Consider the following 17,630-nt stretch of genomic DNA (forward strand, 5'->3'; position numbering starts at 1 on the left):
ATATATAAACTGTATTTACAAACACTTTTTTTAACAAGCAAACTTAATAAATTACCACAGATAAGTGCTCTAAAATGGGTTTATTTTTAAATCGGAAAATCCCGATTTCAAATAGTTTCTCTTCTTAAAATGAGATATGAAAATAACATGAAATTAAATAAAATCGTCAATTATAGTTATTTGAACATCGGGAGTCAAAAGTTGTAAAAATCAATGGCATCTAAATAATTTTTATTAGATTTTCACCATAAAATTCTTATAAATGAATTCACTTAAATGAAATTTAAAAGACTTTAGGCACTTTTTTTCAATTTTAATGGCGCAATTAAAATAGCGCAAAGAAATTGCCAAATGTCTGAAGGAAAAAAAGTTGCCCATATTAGAAGTAAACTACTGTGCTCTAATCTTATGAAAAAAATACTGAAATAAAAAAGGCATTTTTCCATTCTTTTAATGTTAGGATTGGAAAAAATAGATAATCACAAACTATCATCTGATGACGCTTATGTGGGAGGCAAATTAATTCAGTTCCTTGTAAACTTTTGCTGATATTTTCCAATGTGCCAAGCTAAGTAAGTAAGTAGATTTTCTATCATTAGTCAGTTAGCCTAATTAATTTTAGACTATTTGCGATGAATATATATCCAACTACTTAAGGCTAATTCAAATATTTGTAATTTATTGCTCTCTTAATTCGTTTCACTACACTTCTCTATTAAAAGAGCAGGTATCTTACAAGGCTCACTTTAGTAAGCCTATGTTCATTCCAGCTGATTGATTAAATGATAGTGGCATTAGCCTATTGGATATAAATTACATTTCTGAAGTATGTCGCTTGCAAAGCTGTCACATTCGGTTGAACATGTTGTTGAGGAATATCAATGCGGCTTCAAAACAAAAAATTCACATGTGAACAAATTTTTTACCTGTTCAGAAATCTTGCAGAAATCTGAAGAATAGTGAGAATATTTTTGCACTTCTTATAGACTTAAAAGCGACCTATGAAAGGGCTAATCGGAGTGCTCTGGGTGAACTGGGAATTCCAAAATATTCAATTAGGCTTTTAAAGATAACTTTAAGTCAAACTTTTCCCCGTGTAAATGTACCCGGAAATTTGACTGAATACTTTAAAATCAAAAATGGTGTTCAAGACAATGTCCTTGCCTGCCATCTTTCGAATTTGGCCTTAGCATAGTCTATTCAGGATTCTGGAGCTACGCAGAGGAACTATCTTCTCGAAATAAATTTAAATCCTTGCCTGCTCTGATCTTATTATTGCTCAATTTAAAAAAAATATATTAATAGAGACAAATAAGGAAAAGATGGGTAATACCGGGTATTTAGATTCAAAGGGCTGTTATAGCTAAACAGTTCTACCTAGAAATTGTCAGATTTAACGAAGATATTCATTGTTTAGTTGTATACAATATATCATCCGCGAAAAGTCACTATACATTATTTTTTTTTTTTAGATAAAGTCAAACCACCCGGTTTCAACACACTAGTGACGTAAAACCGGGTACACATGCTAACTCTATTGGAAATTTAAAATTACTAGAATTTCAATAAAAAAGAAGCAGGTTTTTTGCAAAATTATGCATGTTGCTTACATGTTATATAGCCAAGTTCGTATTCAAGTACGGGAGCAGAGGACAGTTGACCAGGACCCAGAACTGATGAGGGCAAGACCAAAATTCCTTAATTAATTTTTGTTTTTTAAAATTTGAACAGTTTCTGTATAAGAGAACTACATGTTTGTATAAATGGTCTTCAGAGCCGTGGTGGCTCAAGGGTTAGAGCTTTTGCCTTCGAATGAGATGAACCGGGATCGAATCCTAGTGGTGGCTGGTCGATACGAGTTCCACATCCGGCTCGTAATGACAATAGTGCGGACGTAAAATATCCTCAGTGGTAGACGGATCATGGGTTTGAAACCATTTGCCATCTGGCTAATTGTGTGAGGTCTTCGTGGTCTTTTTCTCCATGTAACGCGAATGCAGTTTAGTTCCATCAAAAAGTCCTCCTCGAAGGCAAATTTCTCCCATTAATTGATCCAGGAGTTATCTTCCGGATTGGGTACAAAATTACAAAGCTACGGAGTTGAACATTAGCTGTCGTGAAACCAAAATTGGGTCAGCTGTTCAACGAAGATTATTAAAAATAAAATGGTCTTCATAAATTAAACGTAATATGAAAATAAGATCTTTTTTGTTCCTTGAGGAGGGGACCCGCAATAAATTTTGTCCCGGGGCCCCTCAAACTTTTGTCCAGATTTGGATAGTCTTTTTCCTCCACAGTACTAAAGTTTTTGCGGGTCCAACATAATCATTCATTAAGAGGGGGAAAGATAGGTCAGTACTCTGTTTTGCCTCAAGAGCAGAGGTTATCGAAACGAAATAAAGCAGTGCTACTTATCTAAATCCTAGTCCTAGACTAAATCCTAGTCGTTTTTCAGGGTATGAATGTCTAGTAAACGTATAATAAATTGGACATAACGTAATTTTTGTTTGTTACTCTAATGACCAATAAATAAGTACAGCTTATAAAACATGAGAGTTGACATAGAGAAAAAAAATTATCTGCATATGTGCCAACATAAACAAGAAAAATTAACCAAAACACGTCAATGTGGTAGATCCTTCTTATTGACTAGTAAAGTGTTTTTTAGAGTTTTTTCGTTTGAAAACAGAAATAACTTCTCAAAAATCGAGGTTCTTGTTTTTATCCCGGGCTCCCCTACTGCTTCTGAAAGATAAGATCAGCAGCAAGTATATATATATACTCCCTATGAAAGATGGGATGCCAATTGAATGGTTTATTTCTTATTTAAGTCTGTTATTTACTACAACAATTACCTTTTTTAAATGTCTTTTTTTAAATTAAATTTTTAAAAAAATTTATTTCCTTATTTTTATGTTTTTGATTAAATTTTTCTTCCTATTATGGGTCTTGTTAAATAATTTTAACTAGGTTTTTCTCACAGGTGGCAGCATTGAAATGTTATTTGCTTCATTTTTTTCGACCAAATATATTTTTTATATTATTTTGTACGATTCAAGCTATAAGCACAACTTTTATTTTTTCTTCTTTGCAAAATTTGTTAACTATTAAATTAGTATTTCTACTTTTAAACCATTTTTTACTTTGCTACACGGCGGTAAGTTTGACTTCTGCTTTCTTTTATTTCATAGTCTTTTCCAAATGAATTTTTGTTTTTAGTAATATAGATACATTATTAAGAATAATTTTTATCTTAAGATGATTGTTCCTTATTCAGAAATATCGCATTTAATTATAGTAAAGGGCGTGTCCTGGTGAAGACCTTTACGATTTTTCAATGATAGTTTTTCGATTTTGTATTATTTTATTACTATTATTATATGTGTGTGTGTTTGTATGTGTGCGCAAGGCATCAGAAAACCTTAATTTCTTACAAATTGAATACCATAAATTTCAAATGGTAAATGACTTCAAATACGTGACTCAAGCATAAACAGTCAGAATATTGTTGTTGTAAATCGCTGCCTTAAAGGATCAAAAAATTTTCAGCAATCAAAATTTATGTAAACAGAAATCATGCTTCATTAAACTATCAGTAGATCTGATAGCAAATATGGCAATTGTACGTCGAGGCGTAGATAAAAACCATGAGCTGCACAGTCTGTGCAGAGAGGCAGGTATTTTTCATCACAAAGCAAACCGCATAAAATTTGGTGGTCTAATCTGCCAAATGGATTTATCCACTGTAACATCCAGATTATTTCATTTTAAACAGGCAAAAAATGAATCTGAAGCAGAGTCAGACTAATTTAGATTGACTGCGTTAATAGAGGTTTCGAGATACTAAAGGTGAACAGCGGGAACACTCTGGCAAGAGCAGAATAGAAAATGTTTGAAGAAGACTTTGGCTCTTAATGGCCTGCCGAGAAGATTCAGCAAATCTCAAATTTTTAATCAACTTAAAAGCATGTGTTCTGACTGTAATAAATCAGAAAATTATCTCACTGAATTTAAATTTTTTGGAAACTTTGCTTGTCACATTGTAAAACAGTGGTGACATTAACAACGTAATAGGCTTCATTATTATTAATTGGTCTATGAGATATACATTTCTAAATATACGTTTCTAATCTAACATGAATTTTCATTAATATCAAGAAAGTCTTTTAGCAGCAGCGATCTAAAAAGATTATTTAAAGCTGCATATACCTGCTGAATTGCAATTTTCTTTCACGTAATGATCCTAAATATATTATTTTTTAAATTATAAAAAATGCATTGTTTTATTGTGTAAATCACTAAATTTCTCAAATGATTTACCTACAAAAATTTTTTTCTTATATAAAAATCGTAACAATATTGTAACTATTATAAGAATAGCAATATTCAAAATTAATAACCCACCTAAATATACTTTGAAAGTGTAATTTTAACTTAAAGCTTTCATCTTATTTTATAAGACTTGATATAAAGAGGAATATTATTTTAAGAAGAGGAACATTTTTTTAATTTGCTACTAATAACTTAAAGCTTCTTAAAGTGTAATTTAATTAACATAATGTAAGACTGTAATTATTTACAATATAAGTAAAATTATTCTTAGCCTAATGCCTAAATTATATATATTAGTGGAATAGTTATCGGATACTTCCTTGAAAACAAAATACAAAGTATTTATTCAGGTATTTCTTCATCTGTAGCTCATTAAGCAATTATTTGATTCCCAACTATCATTTGAATTAAATTCTCCTTTCTAGATGCGATGTAATTGCTTAATTTTGAAAAATAAGAATTTAACTTTAAAAATCATTCAGAAATAATCAACTCCTTTTCGAAAATGTCTCTACCTAAGTATAATACCTTTGAAATATTGAAATTACTTGATGAATCGAATTATTTTACTTTAAATTAAGCTATTAATTTCAAGATGTAAAGCATCGTTTCCATACGTACAAGGTGATAAATGAGAAATAGAACAATAAAAAGTTGTTTACAATAATTACTGTTTCTTGTTTCAAATATTATTGTTTAAATTAAAGAATAGCATTACATTTCACAGGGATGGTATAATACTGATTAATAATTAATTTAATGCAATGAGTATTTATTTGTTCGACCACCTACTTAATCTCAAAAAGGTAGAAAAGTTACTTGAGAATATATAAAGGATATATAAAGAATAGTTTCCCCTGCTCTCTCTTTGTCAGATTTTTGGAATTTTCTCGATATATAGCTCAGTTTGCTTAATTTATGACTATTTGTAATGAGTTCATGAAAATACTTTAATTAATTAAGATATGTATAAATCATTGCTCTCATATAATCTGATTCAATTTACTCTTTCATTCAAAGCTACAATAAAAGCTTCCGGTATAATACGAGGCTCATTGTAGACTGAACTTGTAGAATATGACTTTCTGAAATATTTTATTTGCAAACTTTATTTGCCTTTGGTTTAACATATTGTTTTAAAATATCAATGTGGTTTTTGAAGAGAAAGATCCACAAGCGAACAAAATTTTAACCTGTGCCAAGTTTTTGAGAAACCTGGAGTATATGGAATATATATTTTGTTCATTATCTTTTAATGGACTCTAAAGCGATTACTTTGATTTTTTTTCAAAAATTAGGAGAACATTTGAATATCAACACTGCTTTTATTTTATGCTATTAAAAAAATAAGGCCCATATAATCTCAAAAATACTTACAATTGTTAAAAAGGTCCCCAGAATAACTACACTGACTAGCTAGAGCATTATCGAAAATAATAATAATAAAAGTTAACCGCATTTTAGTAAAAACGTGACTTTATATATCATTTGATTACGTAGAAGAGAAATTGTAGCATGAATGCAAATTTCTCATATCCTGTGAAATTACAGAACGAAATGGGAAAAAATGACTATCTGATGAGATGACTGTCACAGTAGGTAAGAAATTTTTTTTTAATTTCGAAAAGCTTAAGTGCGGAAAAGCTGCTTATTTTATTAAGAATAAAAACATAGAATTTTTAAAATTGCTTAAGATATTCTGTTCGCGCAAAATTAGTAAAAACCTCAAAATAACACGCTTTGTTTAACTTTTCCGTAAAGTTGGTTAAAATCCTTGATTGGTTGGTCTTATCCTTGTTTGAATAACTTCAATAAATTGAATTCCGATTAGCAATTTAAATTTATACGCTCGCCCAACATTTTTGAAAAAGAGTTTAACTATTTTTACTTATTTTCACTTCGCAATTTTTCACTTTTCTTTTTCTTTAGAGAAGAGAAATTCAGGACTCGTTTGCCACATAGAGGTGATTGCGCATCGAGTTCCACTCATACGCTAACCAACCAATCATCCAATTTTTCCGTGTGGTATTTAAAATATAATTTCACCTATATTTTCAAAGATTTTCAATGGAGTAAGATACTTTGGCTTACTTACTTACTTGTGTAAGTTTTATTCATGTATCCACTGCACATTTAAAGTCTGATTTTGAGGAAAGAGGCATAATTGACTTGTGGTCTTAGACTTCATTCTTCTTATCTAGACTCTAGTGTTTCTCAGATATATTTATCACTAGCTTCTGCCTACCTACTTCTTCAAAGAATCTGCCTTACGTTGTAGTACTTACCTTTACATAGTTTGAGACTGACAGGGAAACTTTAGCATCTCTCTAATGCCTGCAGTGTCAGAATTGATGAGTGAATTAATGTCCTTTTCACGTAAATCTCACAACATTACAGAAAGATATATCACACAAGAATTCCCATTAATGGTTTCGAAATAAACCAAAATTTATCTCCGGAAGTACAGAATTGAGTCCTTTTTCTACAAATTTCTGCCATCTAACAACATCTGTTGCACAATTTAACACGATCATTGTTAGCCGAGTTCAGAGGTGGTTATACTACACTATCTGCCAATAAGTATTTGGACACCTATGCAAATGACTATATCTGCAGTCCTGAGATACGTCACGCCCTCCGCCGATATATATAGTGTAGGGAACAACATCGGCATTAGTGTCATGCAAAATGCCTACTGCACTATTTTGGATGACAATGTGCTTCCTACGTTGTGGCAGTTTTACAGGGTGGACTCCTGTTACTTCCAGGACGACAATGCCAGCTGTCATGTTGCGAGGGTCACCAAGGCTGGGTATGGTGCCGATGGGATTAATCTAATGGACTGGCCTGCCCAGAGCCCAGACCTGAACCCTATCGAAAACCTCTGGGACGAGTTGGATTGCCGAATTAAGAAGTGTACTACCCGTCCAAAATCGGAGAAGGAACTTGCATGTCTTTCTCCAAGCCGAGTGGAAGAAAATATCACTGGCCGTCACACAAGGACTTGTGGAAAGTATGCCCCTGAGGGTTCACGCTGTAATTGCCTCTCGTGGAGGCTCTACCAACTATTCATTATGAATAAAGTTTTTTTTTTCAATCACACGTGTCCAAATACTTATTGGTAGATAGTGTATATCTGTCTTTGAAGAGTAATAATCTATAATAATAAAATCGAAATTACATTTTCTTATTTTAGAAACCATTCTAAATTTTAAATTTCGTACAATTACCTTATTTTAATAAAAATATGTTATTTTCATGAGAAATTATTACATTTCTTGCAAAATAATTGATGTATCATACGCATTTTGCTGTCTTTTATCTATATTATTGACACAAAATGTAAGGAGGGTTTTCGTCACATATCACGTGATCCGACAAAGGACGTGTTACAGGTTGGTCATTGTCCAGAAGACTTGGAATCGAGATCAAGCTACTTTTTCCCATTCCAGATGGCTAACTGTTGTCAACCAAGACTTAAATTATGCATCAGAAGGAGCTTAAAAGTAAGACAAACCGTTCTACATAATATGACTGTTAGAAACTACTACCGAAAAGAAAATTTCAACTTCTAAATTATTTTAAAATATTAAATTGAACTCTTGTGAGGTACATGCTACCCCAATGTAGCATGACTTATGTGAATTTGATATTAAATGACAAGTCAATTCTAATACTACGGGCATTAAAGAAATACCAAAGTTTCTCTGTCACTCCCAGGCTATGGAAAGGTGCAATCTTGTGACAGTAGTTACGAATAAAGTATGTTAACGTGAATCTAGAGATAGGTATATTCAAACAACACTGAAATCTTGATGAATTATACCTTATTCCTCAAAAAAGACTTCAAACGAGTAAATATAAAAGAAGAACTTTAACAATACAGTAAGTCAAAGAATCTTTGTAAATAGCTGCAAATAACTGTATATATGATGTAAATAGCACACCAAAAGAATAGATAGTTGGTTCGGTAAGGTATATGTGGAAGTCGATGTCCAACTATTTTCATTTGGTGAGGTCTGGATCGTTTCATCTAACAAAATGAGCGAAGTGATAGATTGTAAAAATTACGAATAATTGGTAAACTTTTGCTTCATTCTAAAACGTTGCGCTATCATAAAAATTAAATTATTGATTAGAATTTAATTTAGTTAGAGCATTAGAATCATCAAATAGGCTTAAAAAACTAAACTGTGTTAATTTCAAAAGTTTAAGCCAAATTAAAAAATTTCGTGATTTTTTTCAAATTTTCATTACTTTTATATACGATATGGAAACGGATGATGTTAACTGATTTCGAAATTTATTTATGCCGATTTTTTTCTTATTATGCTATTCCAACAGGCAACTTTTCCTCACTAAAGCTTACCAAAATTCTAAAAAAATCTATTTTTCTCGGTCCTCACTCATGAAAGTACCTGAAATTCGACAGCACAATTTTCTATTGAAAATGAAATTTTCAAGATATCAGTTGAGTTGCGCTTGTGTCGAGTGGGGCTAAGTAATAATTTAAATTACTATAATATAAGCTGATATTTTAGAATTTTGATCATGCCATATTTTCTATGTTTTCTATTCAAATTATCTGTTTATTTGAAACCAATAGTCGTGCTGTACTTGTTAATTTTATATTTAACCAGTTAGCATGAGCTTTATTAAAAAATATGTAAGGATCTTAATTATTTGATGGTCCGAAATTACGATGCTTTCGATCATGTTATGTGAAGTCACAAAGTCCGGAATTTTAATTTACCAAAATCACAGGAAGACCCTTTAATTTAAAGAAATGGAATTTTTTAGCAAAACAAACACTTATGATAAATAATAGACGACAAAAAAGTATAAATGTTAAATGAAATTGTAGTTTTTTTCTTACAGAAATTGCTTGAAGAAAAGAGCCACAAAAGCCCATTGGTAATATCATCATTATAATCAGTATCAACATCTCAGTATCGTCATTGTAAAGTATTGAAGTTCAATTCTCCTCATTGGTGACTTAAAGCTCAACCAGCTTCAGTTCCACGGTTACCAGATTGTCAAGGAAATAAAAGCGACCTATGCGCAGTGCCTAAAATATAATGAACACATTATCATATTCGCAATTATGCCATTGATCACGAAATTGTAGAGCCTAAACCTCCATGAACCATTGATTCAAGGGAGATTAAGACGTTAAGAAATAAATACAAACTACATAGAATCGCTTGTAGGTGCGAAATGTTTTTAAAAAATTTGAGGGACACTAAGTTCTCCTACACACCTCCCAGTTGTTATAGTTTGGGAAGACCTCGGTATGTAACAATTATTATGTGAGAGCAAAAAAACAGTCGTGCATTGGACAGATCGCAAAGTTATAAAAAGGTATCCCTGTAGAACACCGAAGTCAAGCATCACTGGCTGCGTTCAATGAGAGAGTGGATGACCACTTTGATCAGCTTACGTTGCGACCGAAGGTGCGTGGTATCGGTTCTGGTTAAACTGTTTTACCGTAAAGTGCTCGACTTCGTGTCCAGGTCGTCGGGAACCAAAGCGGGGAAGCCTAGCCATCATTCTACAGAATTGCATGTCTACAGAATATTAAAATTGCTTTGGCATGTCTCTGAATCATCTTCAGGAATGTTTCCCAGACCGAATCCAATAGCCCATGGTGCAGCTCTATTGCTACGTAAATAAAGTACCACCCACCTACCAAGAAAAAAGTGTGTGGTAAAAATCGTAATTTTCTTCATTCTCCGAAAAATTTGTCGAATTTGAACCATTATATTGCGCAGTTTTGATAAAACCGGAATAAGGTGCTAAATTGAAACAAACTTCCTCTCAAATTGAAATATGGTATCACATAAAAACGATAAATAAGGTAAAAGTTGGCACCACATTAAGGTTGTAAAAAATTTCAACTATATCATGGCTTAATAAGTTTAAAAATATCTAATAATGTTAGTGAAAATTTTGAACAAATCGTTTATTGATTTTCGTTCCAATCCACCCCTATGTTCAGTTCCAATGACATTGATTAATCAAATTATTTTCTTTAAATTAAGTATAAATGATGTCAAATTTTTAGTATCTTTTTAAGAACACTATACCACTTTTCAGTATTGCAGCTCTAAGGACATCATTACTCAGCTACTTATACTCATAGTAGCTATAAATATTTTATTGGAGGAAACGAGCCACAAGAGTCATAAAATTACTATTTCATTCCTCTATGCACGAAAATAGCTACATCATAAAACAAACTGTAAATCATAAAAGAATTCCGTACTGAATTGTCCTACATAGAAACTACTGGAAATGCCATGCAGTGCATTTTGAAATAAATGAAAGCATAAAGACTCATTCGTTTATTTGTTTGATCTAGCGGTAAAATACATTAACGCTTCTTTGATACTTGCCTTTACACTTAATTGTGGAATAATTAAACAAATGGGAGGAAAAGCGTGGGAATTTCTTCTACGAATTGGAATTTCAGACAGATTGCTGGCTGAAAAGCAGTGATTAATGACTTAAGGCTTCCCGTAAAGTCTGAAAGTTGTGTCTCTAAAAGCTGAAGAAAATGTATGCGAAATCACGCTATGTGTGACTTCAGAGAAGGAGTTGATTTATGTTGTCTCAGGTTTAACTAGTTGAGAGTTGGCACGAGATATACTAAATTTTGAAGGAATGACTGTATGATTATAATAAATCCGCACTTGCAATGAACCATATTGGAACTTTTTTGTTTCCTCAATTATTTATACTTTAATAAAAATAGAATTTCCGTTAATTTCAAGATATTTTTTTATTTATAAATATGTGCTATTTATAAATGCGGCGTATATTTTGGAAATTAATCCATAATTATAACAGTTTTGTACACAGCAAAGGTGCGGGAAGAATAATTAACAGAGAGGAATAAACTCTTAGAAGTTAACAATAAAATTTTAATGACGCTTAAGATAACTGAATTTAGCATTTAATACATTTTTTTAAACTTTATGGAAGATGAAGGAAAAGAATATTAGTCTTTCTGTCTCGAGAGAAGTCACATTTGATTCCGTGTATAACTCAAAAACTATATACTGAAAAATAAGTATGGTCAGAACTACTAGAATATAGTAGTTCATACCCAGCAGCATGAAGTCCACTTTCAATGGATCCCGCCCCGAGTCGACGAGTTGGCAGACTCTCCTGCAAAGAAGGGACTAGACCATCCAGTCCCCTCCATCTCAGAGCTTACATACCTGGAACTTTTCGCAAGGCAAAAACAAACAAAAGTGGCTGCTTCCTCCTATTCACTACTGGTATAAAGCAAAAAGACCAGGACTCTCTCTATCTCATCCTGGTGACAGGCAGACCAACACTTGCTTATCCCGACTGGCCAGTGGACACCTGAAAAGTCTCACATTTTCTGCCAATCAAAAGATCTTTCCTCTTTGCCCTAAATGCCCACAAAACCAGGCATCACCTGAGCATATCTTGAACTGTTTAGGGCTGGACTGGAATTAGTAACAACAACAGTAGTTTCTAGCTCTATGGGAACACCGAAAAGCTATGTAATTTTAACCGAAGATTTGGTAAAATAACAATGAAATATGGTTTTATAATATGTGATAAAATTTGGTAAATGCGGTAAAATTTGGCAGTTTTATCATAATACCTTTAAGCATGGCGTAAAACCCATTTGTTCGGGAAATACTTACTTTTTAGATTTATTTTTTACCAAATGTGTGGTAATATGAATTATAAACGAAACAATAAACAGTATATATAAATGGAAAAGATACCGAATGTGCGTCTTAAATGCCATATATTTTGGTCTCAGTTACCAGAATTGTCATTATCTTACAGTACCATAATTTTACCAGAATTTTTTTTTCTCCGTGTACCTTATTTGTATAAAAAAAAACATTTCAGATTTTTCTCTTTATCTACCTTTCTCCCCTTTTCTTTTCACCAAAACCGGCCTTGGTGGAACTTTTTTTTTTCACTTGCATTTATGAACACGTAATTAACTAAGGAATACTTTGGAGTTTAATGCTGATTTTGTTAGACATTTTAATCTAATTTTTGTTTTTTAATATCTAACAAATTGCTAACTTTTTTTCCTCCAAAATTTTCAATGAAAATTTTGTGTAGTCAGCCTATATTGAAATATTCATCAATATAATAATATAATTCATCAATATAATTATATAATTCATCAATATAAACAACTAAAAGAAGTTAAGAGCGTATCAACCCTTAAGAAAATTTGCCATAGAGAAGCCTATGGTAATCTATGGCAACCTATGGCTACCATAGAAATTTGTATGGCAAGATACCATACGCCTATGGTTACCATAGAGATTTGTATGGCACAACACCATAAGCATATGGCTACCATAGAGATTTGTATGGCACAACCCCATAAGCCTATGGCTACCATAGAAATTTATATGGCAAGATACCATACGCCTATGGTTACCATAGAGATTGGTATGGCAAAACCACAAAAGCCTATGGCTACCATAAAGATTTGTATGGCTGTATACCATAGACTAATGGTAACCATAAGGATTTGTATGGCACGTCACCATTGGCCTATGGCAACCACAGAAATTTGTATGGCAGTATACCATAGGCCAATGGTAACCTTAAAGATTTGTATGGCAGTATACCATAGAGAAAAGCTGATCTAGATCTCCACCAACGAAACAACAACTTCTATGGAGTCCTCAAAAACATCTTCTAAAAGAAATAAATATCCATTATTTCACCCCGAAGTTAATTAAATTCAACATGTAAACCCACAAGGCATTCCTGGTGAGTCTTTTCCGGCCTCCGGGTGGCCAATTTTTCCATTTTTGAGTGTTTAAAATCCGATGTTCCATTGATTTAGGCTTAGTGTATCAGACCGCCGTATTAACGTGTCATCCACTACAAGTGGAATCATTCGCTAACTTTGGCTACTTATTTTAATATTTTTTCGATCTCATTCTTGGTCAAAAACATTTTATTGCAAACGCCTATGCAATTATCTATCTGAATTTATTAAGTTTTTTAATTTCCGGCTGTCTGGTACTTTTATCAGTGTTTACATTCTCATTAGTTTTTTATTTTAATTCCACTTAGGTTCTTGCAATGCTTTTTTACATTATCTTACATATGTTAGGGCTTTATATTTATATTTTGTGTTTAATTTTTGCTTGCCATTAAATTGTTTTTTATCATGTCTTTGTGTTTTACTATTTTACAACTAATATTTCTTAAGTATCCACATATATTTGTACAATGTTCTGTTACATGTTTATACATAGCTTAGGGTCATCAACTAGATTTGCTGGATTACTGGTTGACAATTGTTTGCTTCAATATCATCAACTGGACAGTCCCTGGCCATATCATCTGCTGCTGTAACCAAAAATGCTTTTAAGAAATTTAATCTTTCCTTAAGTTTACAACTTTTTCGTCATAGTGATTCCCTATACCCAATTAATTTTTATTTACTATCCCTGACCAAGTGTAAATTTGTCAATAACAGTTATTAATTTTACCAATTTTAATCATGTCTTAAACATGTTTTGTATTTACCAATGTTTCTATATTGTGTTCTCTTTTCTAAATGTGCTTATCACAACTCAACATAATTTTTCTGAGTTTTTTTTTATACCTCATTAGTAGGCGATCAATTAATTTAGCCTGTTTTCTATTCTTAGTTTTTCATAGTCTAGTACCATCTTTTTTATAGATAAAATTTTGTTCACATGCCACCACTGGTTGCACCGTTACATATTCAGCTTTTGTCCCGTTTGATCTATTTTAAACTAATTTCGCTTCGACCACCGGCCCCACTCTTTATCTTTTGAGTTTTAATAGTATTTTATTGTTTTAGTAGTCTGTTTAATTTTTAGTTTAGTATCACATATCGAAATTTAAAGAATTTTCATACTCGCTCCGACCATCGGACCGTTATTTTGCTTCGCGCTCTTTTAGGTTCCTCTAATATCTGATGCTTATCTAACTAATTATGATACCAATCAATCAAATTAATGTTTTTTGTACTCGCTCCGACCTCCGGACCCACTTTCTATTTTCTTGTTCTTACAGCTTTAACAAATATTAGTTGCCTGTACTCAATATATTTTGTTCCTAATCAACATAACCATTATTTTCCCCACTCGCTCCGACCACCAGACCCATTTTCTAGCGGTTAGTACTAACTGTTTGAAATTTATTTGAATAAGAACCGCATACAAAATGGATTCTGCAAGTAAAACAGGAGAAGTTTATCAAAGAAATTTTAAAAAAAAGCTTTCTGGATATATATTTATTCCACAATTATTAAGTTTTGCATTTTTAATATTATCCATTGCGAAAGATTCTTGTAAGTAATTATTTTTTGACGTATGGTAAAATATCAACGAGAAATGTTGCCATAGCTGTATGGCAAAGGTGTACCATAACCTATGGAAAAATATTTCTTCATAAACTGTAGCACATCTTAGTTTTATGGCAAAAATTTGCCATATAAAAAAATGCCATAGGATATTCCTATGGGGTTTTGCCTATGGCAAACTTTTGCCATACACTTATGGAAAATCTTTGCCATACAAAAAAATGCCATAGGATATTCCTATGGGGTTTTGCCTATGGCAAAAATTTGCCATACATGTATGGCAAAATTCTGCCATATGTATATGGCAAAATTTTTGCCATAGGCAAAACCCCATAAGAATATCCTATGGCATTTTTTTATGGCAAACCTATGGCAAATTTTCCTAAGGGAATTTTTGAACAATAAACAAATTGTAATTATTCAATTAATAAATATTTACTTAAATATTTTTGAGCAAAACAAATTTACTTGAGCTCTTTAATTCATAAACATTAATTTACTGACTCACGCATAAAAAATAATTTCAATAAAAAATTATAAATTTTAGATTAAAAGATAATTCTGAAGAAATTAAGTTTTCAGACTTTTATGTAATTATTATTGGTAAAAGTTTGAGATAATAACGAATAACAGAAATTTTTGTTTTAAAAGATCGTGTTCACCCTTTATATATGAATAAGATTGGTTTATTACTTGTTAAAAATAAAAGAGAATTCTTTATTCTTGACTCAGAATCCAGCAAATAAAACGTTATGATAAAACTTTTAATTTTATACAAAAAAAATTTCATATTTAAAAAAGACCTTGTTAATATAAATATTTTAAATTAAAAATGCAAAATTGGCATGAACAAAATTCAATCAGTACGCAATTTTCAAAAAAGAGTTAAATAAAAATTCGTGAATAAATCCAATATGTATGAATTCATAAATAAATAAATAAATCCATAAGTCAAAAAAGATATTGCATTATTAGAACGAATATATATTAAATATTGATATCGCATGCATAACAAAATGAAAGTTTATTAATAATGTAATGATAAAAAACATGTAATGGAACAAAGTTTATCGATAATGTAACTAAACATCTTTCACCAAATCTAAAAATAAAACTACATTTCTTATTATTTTTAACAATCCTATAGCTCTTCTAACTTTTAGAGAGGTTACAAAATCCTTTTTTAAAATTTATTTTCTTCTTTTTTCTTTCTTTTTCTTTCTTTCTTCCCTTATACTTCTTATATTTGCCAACCTATCAACTCGACTTTGCTATGTTTGCGAACTTGCTTATGTTTTTAGCAATATTTCTTATAAAAACTTTAAAAAATGTTTTCCGAAATACTTTTGAGAAAATAAAACTAAACAAATATATTTACTAAAAATATAATTCACTGTACAGTTTAAATATATTCGATTGTAATTTATAGTTATAGCATAAAATGCACTTTTTTACATTGTTTAAGGGATTGTTTTCATAGCAAATTACCTATCAAAGCGAGTTCAAAAAAACTATTTTTTCCTTGAAATATTTTCTTGTTTTAAAAAACTCATTCGATATTCATTAAAATTTTTTTAAATATAGTACATTTGAGATGATTGATAATTTCTTGTACTCAGTCAAAGGTTTTCATCAGATAATCATGAAAACGAATAAAAAACTTTTAATTAATTCATTTATTTACGCCAACAAATCATCTGGTGTAAAGGTTTTCTTAAACTACAGCGTACATTACTTAGATTTCTATCGATAAAAATATAGACAGTTAGTTATAATAGTTAAGATAAGAATAGTTATTACAGAAGTATTTTGATAAAAAAGGCATTGGTACGTCTATGATATTACTACTAATAAAACACTACTTGTTTAACTAGAGGCTATATCAAATATTAGAAATTTTGATGATCTCAACCCTTTTGTGTCAGAATTCTGAACAGAATTTTAAATTCTGAATTAAGTTGACAGCTGAAGATATGTTTCTGAATTTTTATGTTAAATTTTCTGTTTCAAATATTTAATACAATACTACAATACATCAAGTGAAAAATGCGTTTTATACATAAAAAGGCAATAGAATTGTTAATTAAAGCCTTATTTATAAGTATTCCGCCATTTTAAAATTTATATACTACTGGCATCAAGACATAGTTGGAATGGTGGTATAAACCAAAAGGTATAATTTTATAAGTGAAATTCATTTCTTTGAAAAATCTTTCTCTAATTTTAATAAATTTCTGTAAACGTTTTTTCTACCACCAAAACATGGCTTAAAGTAAATTTTATTTATGCCCTTCGCTGATCTTAGCGAACTTTCCTTTAACGAATTAATGGACTCATTACAATCAATGACTAATTCAATTTCAAGTACAAATTTCATCCTTAGGAATAAGAAAGAGTGAAAGGGTGCCATATTTGAAGAACAACCGCATTTGTTGAATCTTTAGACAAGAATAATCGAATTATATTGCCGTTTGAGAAAACGCGTTATAATGATGCAAAACCTATGAGGTTTTCTTGCCACATTTTAGATCTTTTTCGATCAATTCTCACAAAAACGCTAGGAAAAATACTCAAATAATTACCTTTTTTGACTTTCTAGCCAGTTGTTTGTATTTCATCATGCAATCACTCAAAGAGAACAGTTAAAGTTAGTTTGACTTTTGAGTATCCTTGGCGTGTTTTTTTTTTTTTTTTTTTTTTTTTTTCAAACTCACTTCTCCTTTTAAGCGCCATTCACTTGATAGTTAAGTATCTGTATCAAAAGCATGTCTACAAATTTGAATTGCAATTTTATTGGAAAAAAAGCAAATGAATTGGAGAAAATTTTCACAGAAAAAAACTGTTTGAAGATATATAAGGATTTTTTTTTTTCTTGCTCATTTGAACCGTTATCCGCGAAACGTAAACAATTACCTTTATTTACGGACTATCTCTGTATATT

The sequence above is a fragment of the Parasteatoda tepidariorum genome, chromosome 7 (assembly GCF_982258835.1).
Source record: "Parasteatoda tepidariorum strain Cologne lab strain chromosome 7, Ptep-v5.0, whole genome shotgun sequence".
Classification (NCBI taxonomy): domain Eukaryota; kingdom Metazoa; phylum Arthropoda; class Arachnida; order Araneae; family Theridiidae; genus Parasteatoda; species Parasteatoda tepidariorum.